This window comes from Brienomyrus brachyistius, chromosome 4 (assembly GCF_023856365.1).
Source record: "Brienomyrus brachyistius isolate T26 chromosome 4, BBRACH_0.4, whole genome shotgun sequence".
Lineage (NCBI taxonomy): Eukaryota > Metazoa > Chordata > Actinopteri > Osteoglossiformes > Mormyridae > Brienomyrus > Brienomyrus brachyistius.
The window spans coordinates 23,408,080-23,419,544 of NC_064536.1; positions in this window are offsets into that span (position 1 = coordinate 23,408,080).

Consider the following 11,465-nt stretch of genomic DNA (forward strand, 5'->3'; position numbering starts at 1 on the left):
TAAATTGCCCATAGGTGTGCATGTGTGTGTGAGTGAATGGTGTGTGAGTGTGCCCTCCGATGGGCTGGCCCCCCCGTCCTGGGTTGTTCCCTGCCTCGTGCCCATTCCTTCAGAGATAGACTGCGGACCCCCTACGACCCAGTAGGATAAGCGGTTTGGAAAATGGATGGATGGATATATATATATATATATTTTTTACAGCACTCTCCACAATTAATGGCACCCCTTGTAAAGATTTGTAAAAAAGGTTAGAAAAAATCTACCTTTCAGTGAAGTAGCTTCATCTCACACTGAAAAAAATAGAAAAATCCAACCTTTCTTTGAAATAAATTTATTCAAAGAAAAAACAAATCCTTCATCAAGAAATAAAAAAAAACATGTGCCACGATTATTGGCAGCCCTGGAAATTACAGTGAATACAACTAACTGAAACATGTTTCCCCTGTAAATTGTGCATCTTTGAGTTGATTGGAGTGAAAAGGAACATTCAAGCTGTCATCCATGACTTCCTGATTAACTGGGGTACACACATGAGGTGACCGAGGCCAAATTCCCTTAGTGATCCATCAACATGGCAAAGATAAGAAACATACAAACCAAATGAGGGAGAAGTGTGTTGACCTTCATAAGTCAGGGAATGGGTATGAAAAATAGCTACTCGCCTGAAAATGCCTATTTCTACTGTTAGGGAAATCAAAAAATAGACAACAACTGGAACTGTTACAAACCTGCCTGGAAGAGGACCCAAGTTTATTTTCCACCCACATACAATGATGAAGACTGTAAGAAAGACAAAAAATCCCGAAGGATCTCTGGTGGTGAATTACAAGACAAAGTAAAATCTAGGGGTTACCACGTCTCCGAAAAAACCCGTCAGGGGAAACTTTCCTTTTTACATTCATTCTAACGGATAATTTGGATAGTATTCCAGAAAAAAACCACAAAGGTAAACACCTGGAGTTTGCGAAAGACTGCAACCAAAATTCAATAGTCTGATGAAACAAAAATGGAGCTTTTTGGTAATAAACATTCAAGGTAGGTCTGGTGTAAAAATAAAAATGGCTGTAGTAAAAAGAACCTTATCCCATCTAAAATATGGTGGAGGTTCTGAGATGTGAGACTGTTTTTCCTCCAAAGGCCCTGGAAACCTTGTTATGATACTTGGCATTTTGGACTCCATGAAACGTCAGGAAATTTATCAAAATTTTGCTGGCTGTGCCAGAAAACTAAAACTGGGATTTCCAGTTGGGCCAATATGGGATCTTCCAGCAGGACAATGATCATAAACACATGTCCCAATCAACACAAAAATAGTTAGCTGATCTCAGAATCAAGCTTCTGCCATGGCCATCTCAGTCCCCTGACCTTAACCCCATTGAAAACCTGTGGGCTGAGCTGAAGAGCAGAGTGCACAAGAGAGGGCCTAGGACCCTGGATGATCTGGAGAGATTCTGTAAAGAGAAATGGTCTCAGATGCCCTGCTTGGTATTCTCCAACCTTATTAAATGGTATAGGAGACATAGTGCTGTTATATTGGCAAAGGGAGGTTGTGCAAAGTATTAAAAGAAGGTCTGCCAATAGCCGTGGCACATGTGTTGTCACGATCGCTCGCGGAGGTAACGGCAGAGCGGTGATCGTGCGGGTAAGGAGCAGGCAAGCAAGCGGGATACGGGGAAAACGGGGGTTTATTTGGAGGACAACGAGGTGCAGGGAACATCAGACGCTGACTTACATCAAGAACATCAATGACGGACCAGGGAAACCGGGGAGACCAGGACTTAAATACACAGGACTAATCAAAGTAACTAGACAAAGCTGGAGACGATCAGGGAAATACACGTGGGTAATCAGGGGGCGTGGCACACACGAGGAGCGGACGAGCCGGGTATGACAGAACCCCCCCCCAAAGGCGCGCTTCTCCGGGCGCGCCAAGGAAGGGGGCGACGGACGGGACGAGGCAAAACAGGACCTGAAAAACAAAACCAGAAATCAACGCGGGACCGGGAACAAGACAGAGGCACAGAACACAGCGAGGGACAAGACAAAGGACAAAACCTGACAGACAGACGAGAAAGGGCGAAACAGAGGGCACAGGCGCGACACAAGGGCCAGGAGTGAACAGAGGGAACACAGAAGGACGAGGAGCAGAGACGGGAGGAACAAAGCAGGGGGGAGCAAAAAACGAAGGGGCAGAGACAGGCGGGACAAAGGCGGAAGGAGGAGAGAGGACCGAAGGGACAAAGGGAGGAGCGAAGGGAGACAAGGAGGGGGAACAAAGGGGAGCCCGAGGGAGACCCAGCGGGCGACGGGCGGTAGCCGGAGGGGCCGCAGACGGCCGGGAGGCCGGAGCTGGAGGGGACCACGGAGGGACAGAGGAGACAGGGCGAGGGACCCACGGAGGGGCCAGGGAGGGAGCAGGAGGGAGCACCAGGGAAGGGGACGAGGGAGCTGGAAGGGGCCAGGGCGAAGGTAAGGCGAGGGGGGGAGCCGCCACAGGCGGCGACGTCCTCCGACGAGCCGTAGGTAGGGGCCCCACAGGTGACCGAGGAGCCGCCGTCGGGGAACCTCCAGGCGACCGACCAGGCACCGGAGGGGGGAGCGAGGCAGGGCGACGAGGCATCGGAGGGGGACCCGCAGGCGACAGCCGACCCGGAGGGCCAGGACCCGCAGGCGCCAACCGAGCCCCAGCGCAGGCGAGGCAGGGCGAGCCAGGGGGCAGGGCGGGCTGGACCCCAGCCCTGCGTCTGTGTCCCCTCCCTTTACGGGACACAGACATGATGACTCCAGGTCGGGGTCGAGTTCGCCGGGGCGAGGGAGAAAAAGTCACTGGGGGAGAAGGGACAGGAGCTGGAGCTGCTGCAGGCGGAGGGAGCGCCTCTGGAGCTGCTGCAGGCGGAGGGGGCGCCTCTGGAGCTGCTGCAGGCGGAGGGGGCGCCTCTGGAGCTGCTGCAGGCGGAGGGGGCGCCTCTGGAGGAACTGGAGCGCGGTCAGGGACTGGAGCGCGGTCAGGGACTGGAGGCTGTGGGGGCGCCTGCCCTGGAGCTGCAGGCTGCTGCAGTGGGGGCGCCTGCCCTGGAGCTGCAGGCTGCTGCAGTGGGGGCGCCTGCCCGGGAGCTGCAGCAGGCGAAGGGGGCTGCGCAGGCAGCGGCGGCCGCACGGGAGCGGGGTCCGCCGGCAGCGGCGGCCGCACGGGAGCGGGGTCCGCAGGCAGCGGCGGCCGCACGGGAGCGGGGCCCGCAGGCAGAGGCGGCTGTGCTGGCGGCTGCGCGAGATGCGCAGGCGGCCAGAGCGGAGGGAGCCCCTCTGACCTGGCGATTGCAGCGAGCAGCGGAGGTAGCTGCTCAAGCTGCTCAGTGGCCAGGCGTGTTCTCCGGAAAGGGGAAGCTGCCCTGGGAGACAGCTTCGCAGCGCTGGGGACTTCCGGGGTGATCGGGATACTCTCCCGATGCTCCCCAGGAAGAGGAGCGAGGGCGATGGAGCACGCCCCCTAGGACGATCGAGGGGGCGATCGCTGGTCTCCTCTTCCTCCTCCGGCGACCGGTGGTAGCGGGAGGCGGCGCTAAGCCCGCAAAGACGGACGGCGCGAGGACAGTCCCTGGTTCGCTGGGAGCGACATATCGCTCTTTCCGGAGCTCGGCTATCCTCCTGAAGTTGTCGCGCAGCTCCTTGGTTAGGTGCGCGTCTTCCTCCAGGGATAACCCCTCTAAGATATCCCGGTTCCGGCTGACAAGGTTCCAAGCCGGGGAATCCTCCCGGATGCCAGGCCGGGAAATCCAGAAGAGCACCTGCTCGCCGTAACTGCAGTACTCCTCCTCTGTCACGGCAGGTGCTTTGTTTGGGTCCGTCATTCTGTCACGATCGCTCGCGGAGGTAACGGCAGAGCGGCGATCGTGCGGGTAAGGAGCAGGCAAGCAAGCGGGATATGGGGAAAACGGGGGTTTATTTGGAGGACAACGAGGTGCAGGGAACATCAGACGCTGACTTACATCAAGAACATCAATGACGGACCAGGGAAACCGGGGAGACCAGGACTTAAATACACAGGACTAATCAAAGTAACTAGACAAAGCTGGAGACGATCAGGGAAATACACGTGGGTAATCAGGGGGCGTGGCACACACGAGGAGCGGACAAGCCGGGTATGACATGTGTTATTGTTGAAAAGAATTATTTCTTGATGAAGGATTTGTTTTTCTTTGAATAATTTTATTTGAAAGAAAGGTTGGATTTTTCTTTTTTTTCAGTGTGAAATGAAGCTACTTCACTGAAAGGCAGAATTTTTCTAACCCTTTTTTACACATATTTACATGGAGTGCCAATAATTGTGGAGGACACTGTATTTCAGTAAAATCTGGGTAATCTTTCAAAGTCATTTTTCATAGAAATAATTTTGCACATCCTGAGGTAATGTCATACCCGACTCGTCCGCTCCTCGTATGTGCCACACCCCCTGATTACCCACGTGTACTTCCCTGATCGTCTCCAGCTTTGTCCGCTTACTTTGATTAGTCTCTGTGTATTTCAGTCCTGGTCTGACCTGATCCCCTTGTCCGTCATTGATGTTGCTGTGCGTCAGTGTCCTGTTCCCTACTTCCAGTCCCTGTTCCCAGATTAAACCCCGTACTTTGCCCCGATTTCTGCCTGTTTGCCTGCTCATTCCACGCCTGCCCGCACGATCGCCGCTTCGCCCAACCGCGGTCATGACAGGTAACAAGAGAAGTTCCTATTATTATCAGTTCTACACGCAAAACACACACACACACAATGAATATTAATATTGTATCCATTGTACAAAAAACATGGTGTGAGATCTAAGTACAAAAACCTTAATGTGTAGAAACTGTCCGTGTAATTATGCAAAATAAGTCTGCTAATTGTCATAAAGTACTTTACCCGTTCTCAATTCTAAAAGTACGGATGCACAGGTAGCCCAGCTTCGCTCATTGTCAAACCATAATCTGATATTACAGGTTTTCATCTTCCTCTCCCTCTTCCTCTTCCCACTCTCTGTATATGTTATCCATCATAGATTTATTGAAAAACAATCATGGTAAACACAAACACACACACACACACACACACAGAGCATCACTTATAAGCCGTTAGTGTGACAGATGCAGAGGATGGACGCTGACGCAGACCGAGTTCAGGTAAGCGCTTTTATTGCAGGATGAGCCATTAGAAAATAACCAGCATAGAATAAGGCTTCCAATAAAACTCAACAGACCCTGAGATGGAAAAGGTGGCTGAAGGCACGGCACAGGGAGACGGGCGATCGGCGTCGGTAGTAAAAAGGGGGCAGGCGAGGCTCGGGGTCTGGAACACGAAGCAGAGGTCGGTACATGGGAAAATCGACAATAGGAGAAACGCTGAAACTCAGGGCACACCATGAAGATCTCACACAGATCACAAAACCGAGTTGCCAGATACAGTGCACCAAAACAAGGGGAAACTAGGAACAGCTGGGAGAGGATTGTCTGAGACCGGAGCAACCGGTAAAACTAGACAAACTAGACAACAGGGCACGAAGCCTCGAGGAAGCCGTATCGGTCGGAATCTCCCGGGGGGCGTGGCTGAAATGACATGGGGATTTTCCAGGGTGATCCATGACAGTACCCCCTCTCTGACGACCGCCTCCAGGTGGATGAGACAAGAGGTTCGGACAATGATGATGAAGGTCTGAAATCAAAGATAGATGAAGGATAAAATGGTCTGGCTCCTAGGGGCGTTCCTCAGGGCCATAACCCTGCCAGTCCACCAGTTCCTGGAGGCCCCGTCCCCAGCGACGGGCATCCAACAACCGGTGAACAGCGAATACTTTGTCTCTCTATCCCCCTTTCTCTCCCTTTTCTATATCACTCTCTCGCTCGCTCTGGTTTTATTCAAAGTGCTTTATTGGCAGGATATATATGTAAGAGATATATCGCCAAAGTGCAGCGTTGCTTTTACAGATCGTAACAGGTGAATGGCATTTTCGTCTCAGAGTTGAATGCGGAAAAAAAAATCTCAATAAACAATGCAAATGACAAATTTAATATTCATAACTGAAATGAAGTCTAATAACAATTTTAATATCATACAAAAAGCCACTGTCTATATTTTCTCTCTCTCTTTTCTTTCTCACCATCTTAACCAATCTCTGTCTCTCTCTGGCCCAGGTTCTATCACCAGGTGAAACCATCTCTGAAAATAATGAGAAATATTTGTGTGGATGTAGGGAACTGATACGATTCTCATCCCACTTGTGGGCTCAGATGTATTAATTTGAAAAAATATTAGTAGCTGTGCAAGTAGCTGATTTAAGATGATGATAGTCCATGGTTTTGAAATTAAATATAATTAAAATATTACTTGATAATAATGGCTGTCCGTGTTTCTGAAACCGATTTTTGGGGAAATAACTGCAGATGGCAGCTGTCTGTGGTTCTGAAATCCCTATTAATCTAATTGTGACCCAGTGGTAGCTGTCCGTTGTTCTGAAAAAATAGCTATGAACTCAGTACGGTCATCCATCCATTTTCCAAACCGCTTATCCTACTGGGTCGTGGGGGGTCCGGAGCCTATCCCAGAAGCAATGGGCACGAGGCAGGGAACAACCCAGGATGGGGGGGGGGGGTGCCAGCCCATCGCAGGGCACACTCATACACCATTCACTCACTCATGCACACCTATGGGCAATTTAGCAACTCCAATTAGCCTCTGCATGTTTTTGGACTGTGGGGGGAAACCGTATGTACCGTAGTACCCGAGTATGGTCATTATTGTATATATTCTTTTAAAATCACTCCTGTCTTATATTTGGACATAAACACAAACAAAGTAAAACCCCAGTTTGCACAGGCTGATGTATCACTGAAGTTTGGTAAATTTCTAAAAGTCTAATGGCAGGAAAATGACAAGCAATTAAAAACATGGAAATAACTGAAGGGAAAGGTGATGAACCTCTGAAGGTTTTATGAAAAATAAGGACATTTTAGCTGAATTAGCCAAGGTGGGTCTTCGAGGTATATGGACAGTGACCGCAGTGCCCCTGTTTGACCGATCAATACGAAAGTTGGAGAGTCTGCCTGAGGTCCAGTGCTGCATTAGCGGATCAGATTTGGTGAGGATTGGCTGAAGCAGGCCTGAGATTAAGCTGCATGATTTAAATGGGCATGGAAATGGTGCAGGTTGGCTGTGGCTAGTGGCCATACTGTACAGGCAGGTGAAGCTTTTTTAAGGGCAGTATCCTGATTCACCTGCTTCGACAAGTACCTAACTAAGCTGGAGATTCTAGGAGTTATACGAATATGCCATTTATTGTGTCAACTGTAGGCCTGACAATTCTGGAGAAATAGGCAGAAACGCAAAAGCTGTCACTGTAGTGCCCCCAACTGGCAAACTGGGATGGCCTTGCCAGGGTGAGGACAAGTGGACCATCCAGATTTCTGTCAGATTGGTGATTGCTAGGCCTGTCAAATGGATGCTTGATTTTGATTGCCTAATTATGGCCACAGTTTTATGACTTATGACTGCAATAGTAAGGGTATGACCTCAGGTTTGGCCATAGTAGGTATATATCAAATTTCACTGGGATTGGCTTAGCAGTTCAGGAGATATTGGAAGCTGGTATTTATAGCGCATTGACAAAATGCGGCCCGCCTTGTATGGTGTTCCCAGAATGGTGCAGGGAGGTAGGATTTCCAATTTGGTTACGGTAGGCCAAGGCATGGCCATGTTATAGCAGTCAAACTAAAATGGGCCAAATTTAGGTGGGGTTTGGGTACAAATGTCAGACTTTTATTAATAACTCTTCATCAGCTCAGACGACTGATTGGTTTGACACCTCATTTGTCTCATTTGGTCGGATGGGGTAGGACATTAAGGCAGAAGTAGGATTGGCAAATCATGCACATTAAGTAGCCATAGCTTAATAATACAAATGGCAAGTCTATATCTGCAGAAAAAAATTACGATGTAGGAGTAATGGTGTCACAATGGCGGGCAGAGCGGCGATCGTGCGGGCGAGCAGGCAGAAACGGGCAGACAAGCCGTAATCAGGGCAAACAAGGGGTTTATTACGGATAACGGGGCAGGGAACAGAAGACGCCAACTAACATCAGGTAACATCAATGACAGACAAAGCAAACTGGGGAGACCAGGACTGAAATACACCAGACTGAATGACAGCAAACGGAAACAGCTGGGTACAATTCGGGAAACACACGTGGGTAAGCAGGGGGCGTGGCACACAGGAGGAGCGGACGAGCTGGGCGTGACAGAACCCCCCCCCAAAGGCGCGCTGCACCGGGCGCGCCCGGGAGGAGGCGAAGGACGGGACGAGACCAGGGAACCAAAACCCGAAAAACAAGAACCAAAACCATCAACGAGGGACAGGGAACAAGACAGACAGGCAAAACTGACACAAAGGCAGAAGCCAGGACAAGACCTGACACAGGACAGGAAAAGCGGACAAACAGACCAGAAAAGGGGACACAGAGGGAACAGGCGGGACAAAAGGACCGGGAGAGAACGGAGGGAACCCAGAGAGAGAAGGAGAAACATGAGGAGCAGAGACGGGAGGAACAAAGGAACGAGGAACGGAGAAAGGAGGAGAGACGAGAGGCGGAGCAAACAAAGGAGGGACCAGGGCAGGAGAGAAGGGAGAGAAGGAGGGGGAACGAAGGGGAGCCCGAGGGAGCCCCAGCGGGCGACGGGAGGCAGCCGGAGGGGCCGCAGGCGGCCGGGAGGCCGGAGCCGGAGGGGACCTCGGAGGGGCCGAGGAGACAGGGCGAGGGACCCGCGGAGGGGCCAGGGAGGGAGCAGGAGGGAGCACCAGGGAAGGGGACGAGGGAGCTGGAAGGGGCCAGGGCGAAGGTAAGGCGAGGGGGGGAGCCGCTGCAGGCGGCGACATCCTCCGACGGGCCGAAGGTAGGGGCCCCGCAGGCGACCGAGGAGCCGCCGTCGGGGAGCCCCCAGGCGACCGACCAGGACCCGGAGAGGGGAGCGAGGCGGGGCGACGAGGCTTCGGAGGGGGACCCGCAGGCGACAGCCAACCCGGAGGGCCTGGAACCGCAGGCGCCAACCGAGCCCCAGCGCAGGCGAGGCAGGGCGAGCCAGGGGGCAGGGCGGGCGGGACCCCCGTCCTGCGTCTGTGTCCCCTCCCCTTACGGGACACAGACATTACGACCCTCGGTCGTGGTCGAGTTCGCCGGAGCGAGGGACAAGGGGTTACAGGAGCGGGGCCAGGGACAGGAGCGGGGCCAGGGACAGGAGCGGGGCCAGGGACAGGAGCGGGGCCAGGGACAGGGACCCGAACAGGGTCAACTGGCAGAGGGAGCGCCTCTGGAGCTGCAGCAGGGAGCGCCGGGTCAGGAACCGGAGCGCAGTCCGGCTGTGAGGGCGCCGGCCCGGGAGCTGCAGGCGGCTGCAGAGGGGGCGCCGGCCCGGGAGCTGCAGGCGGCTGCAGAGGGGGCGTCGGGACAGGAACAGGAGCTGGCTGCAGTGGGGGCGCCTGCCCGGGAGCTGCAGGTTGCTGCAGTGGGGGCGCCTGCCCGGGAGCTGCAGGTGGCTGCAGTGGGGGCGCCTGCCCGGGAGCTGCAGGTGGCTGCAGTGGGGGCGCCTGCCCGGGAGCTGCAGCAGGCGAAGGCGGCTGCGCAGGCAGCGAAGGCGGCCGCGCGGGAGCTGGGTCCGCCGGCAATGGCGGCCGCACGGGAGCTGGGTCCGCCGGCAATGGCGGCCGCACGGGAGCGGGGTCCGCCGGCAATGGCGGCTGTTCCCGCGGCGTAGCCGGGACCGGTGCTCTCCGGACAGGAAAGGCTGCCTGGGGAGACAGCTTAGCGGAGCTAGGGACCCTCCGGGCGATTGGGGAGACTTCCCGATCCTCCTCCGGGAGGGCCGCCGGGATGAGGGCACATGCCCTCAAGGCGATCGTCGGGGCGATCGCCGGTTCCTTCCGTCTCCTCCTCCGGCTCTTGGTAGCGGCGGGAGGTGGAGCTACGTCCGCCAATGCGGACGGCGGAAGGACGGGTCCCCGCTCGCTGGTAGCGACTGAGCGCTTGGTCCGGAGCCGAGCTATCTGCAGGAGACCCTCGCGCAGCTCCTCGGCCAAGCGGGCGTCTAGATCGAGGGCTAGCTCCCCAAGGGTCTTCTCACTCCGGAGGATGAGGCTCCACGCAGGTAGATCTTCCGTGATACCGGGTTGGGATCTCCAGTACGCTATCTGTTCTCCGAGGTGGAAGTACTCCTCCTCGGAGATGTATGCAGCCTTGTTGTGGTCTGTCATTCTGTCACGCTCGATCGCGGGCAGAGCGGCGATCGTGCGGGCGAGCAGGCAGAAACGGGCAGACAAGCCGTAATCAGGGCAAACAAGGGGTTTATTACGGATAACGGGGCAGGGAACAGAAGACGCCAACTAACATCAGGTAACATCAATGACAGACAAAGCAAACTGGGGAGACCAGGACTGAAATACACCAGACTGAATGACAGCAAACGGAAACAGCTGGGTACAATTCGGGAAACACACGTGGGTAAGCAGGGGGCGTGGCACACAGGAGGAGCGGACGAGCTGGGCGTGACAAATGGGTCAGGAGTTATTGACCAAAACGTGTTTGGGGGGGGGGGGGGGGCTAGAGTGCCTCCATCTGACTGACAGACTTGAGTCGGATGATTTGAGTAGCGGGTAGAAACAGCCTTCCTACTAAATTTGGTCAGCCTCGGTCTTACGATTTAAGCTGCCCATTCAGTTTTAGGGAAGAAAAATGATCAAAGAGGAAAATCCTAAGAAATACAATAAGGGTCCATTGCACTAACTGCTTTGGACCCTTAATAATGAACACCTAAAACATAAAATTCAGCCTGTAAGTGCATCATGCTAATGCACTGTAAGTATCTCTACTTTAATTTCGGTTTGAAATTAATTTATACGCACCAATTTTAGTGTTTTACATTGTCCTTTTAAAGCAACTAGAGTAATATTTTATTTTGCATGAAAAGAAATAAATATTTTGTCCTCACTCCACACGTTTCTTGGTGTACAGTATGTCGTGGGTGTGGGTTGAGAACACGACTGAATGAAATATTATTGTAGTAACTACTGGAAAAAATCGACTAGGAATTCTACCCGAAATGCCCATCCAATAATACAAATCTCTTCTATATATACTATATACACTATACTATATATAGCATAATCAGCCCAACGTCTCGCTTTCAAGTGCTGCATTCTTGTCCATTGAGGTTTTAAGCAATTTATGCCTCATTCAATATAAATGTCATTATCTGACGTCTATCCTTTGTGTGCTCCTTGTTCACAGTGATTATTTGCGCCCCTCAATCCTGCATTCCCCGTTCCTGGCTTTATTACCTGTTATGACTCTGAACTCTCCGTAGGTCCACATCAGGATCTACTCCCCTCTGTAGTTTCCTTAATAAAGTCCCCTTCGTGGTTTTTACTTGTGCGAAGTTTGTCTCTGTGGCTTTTA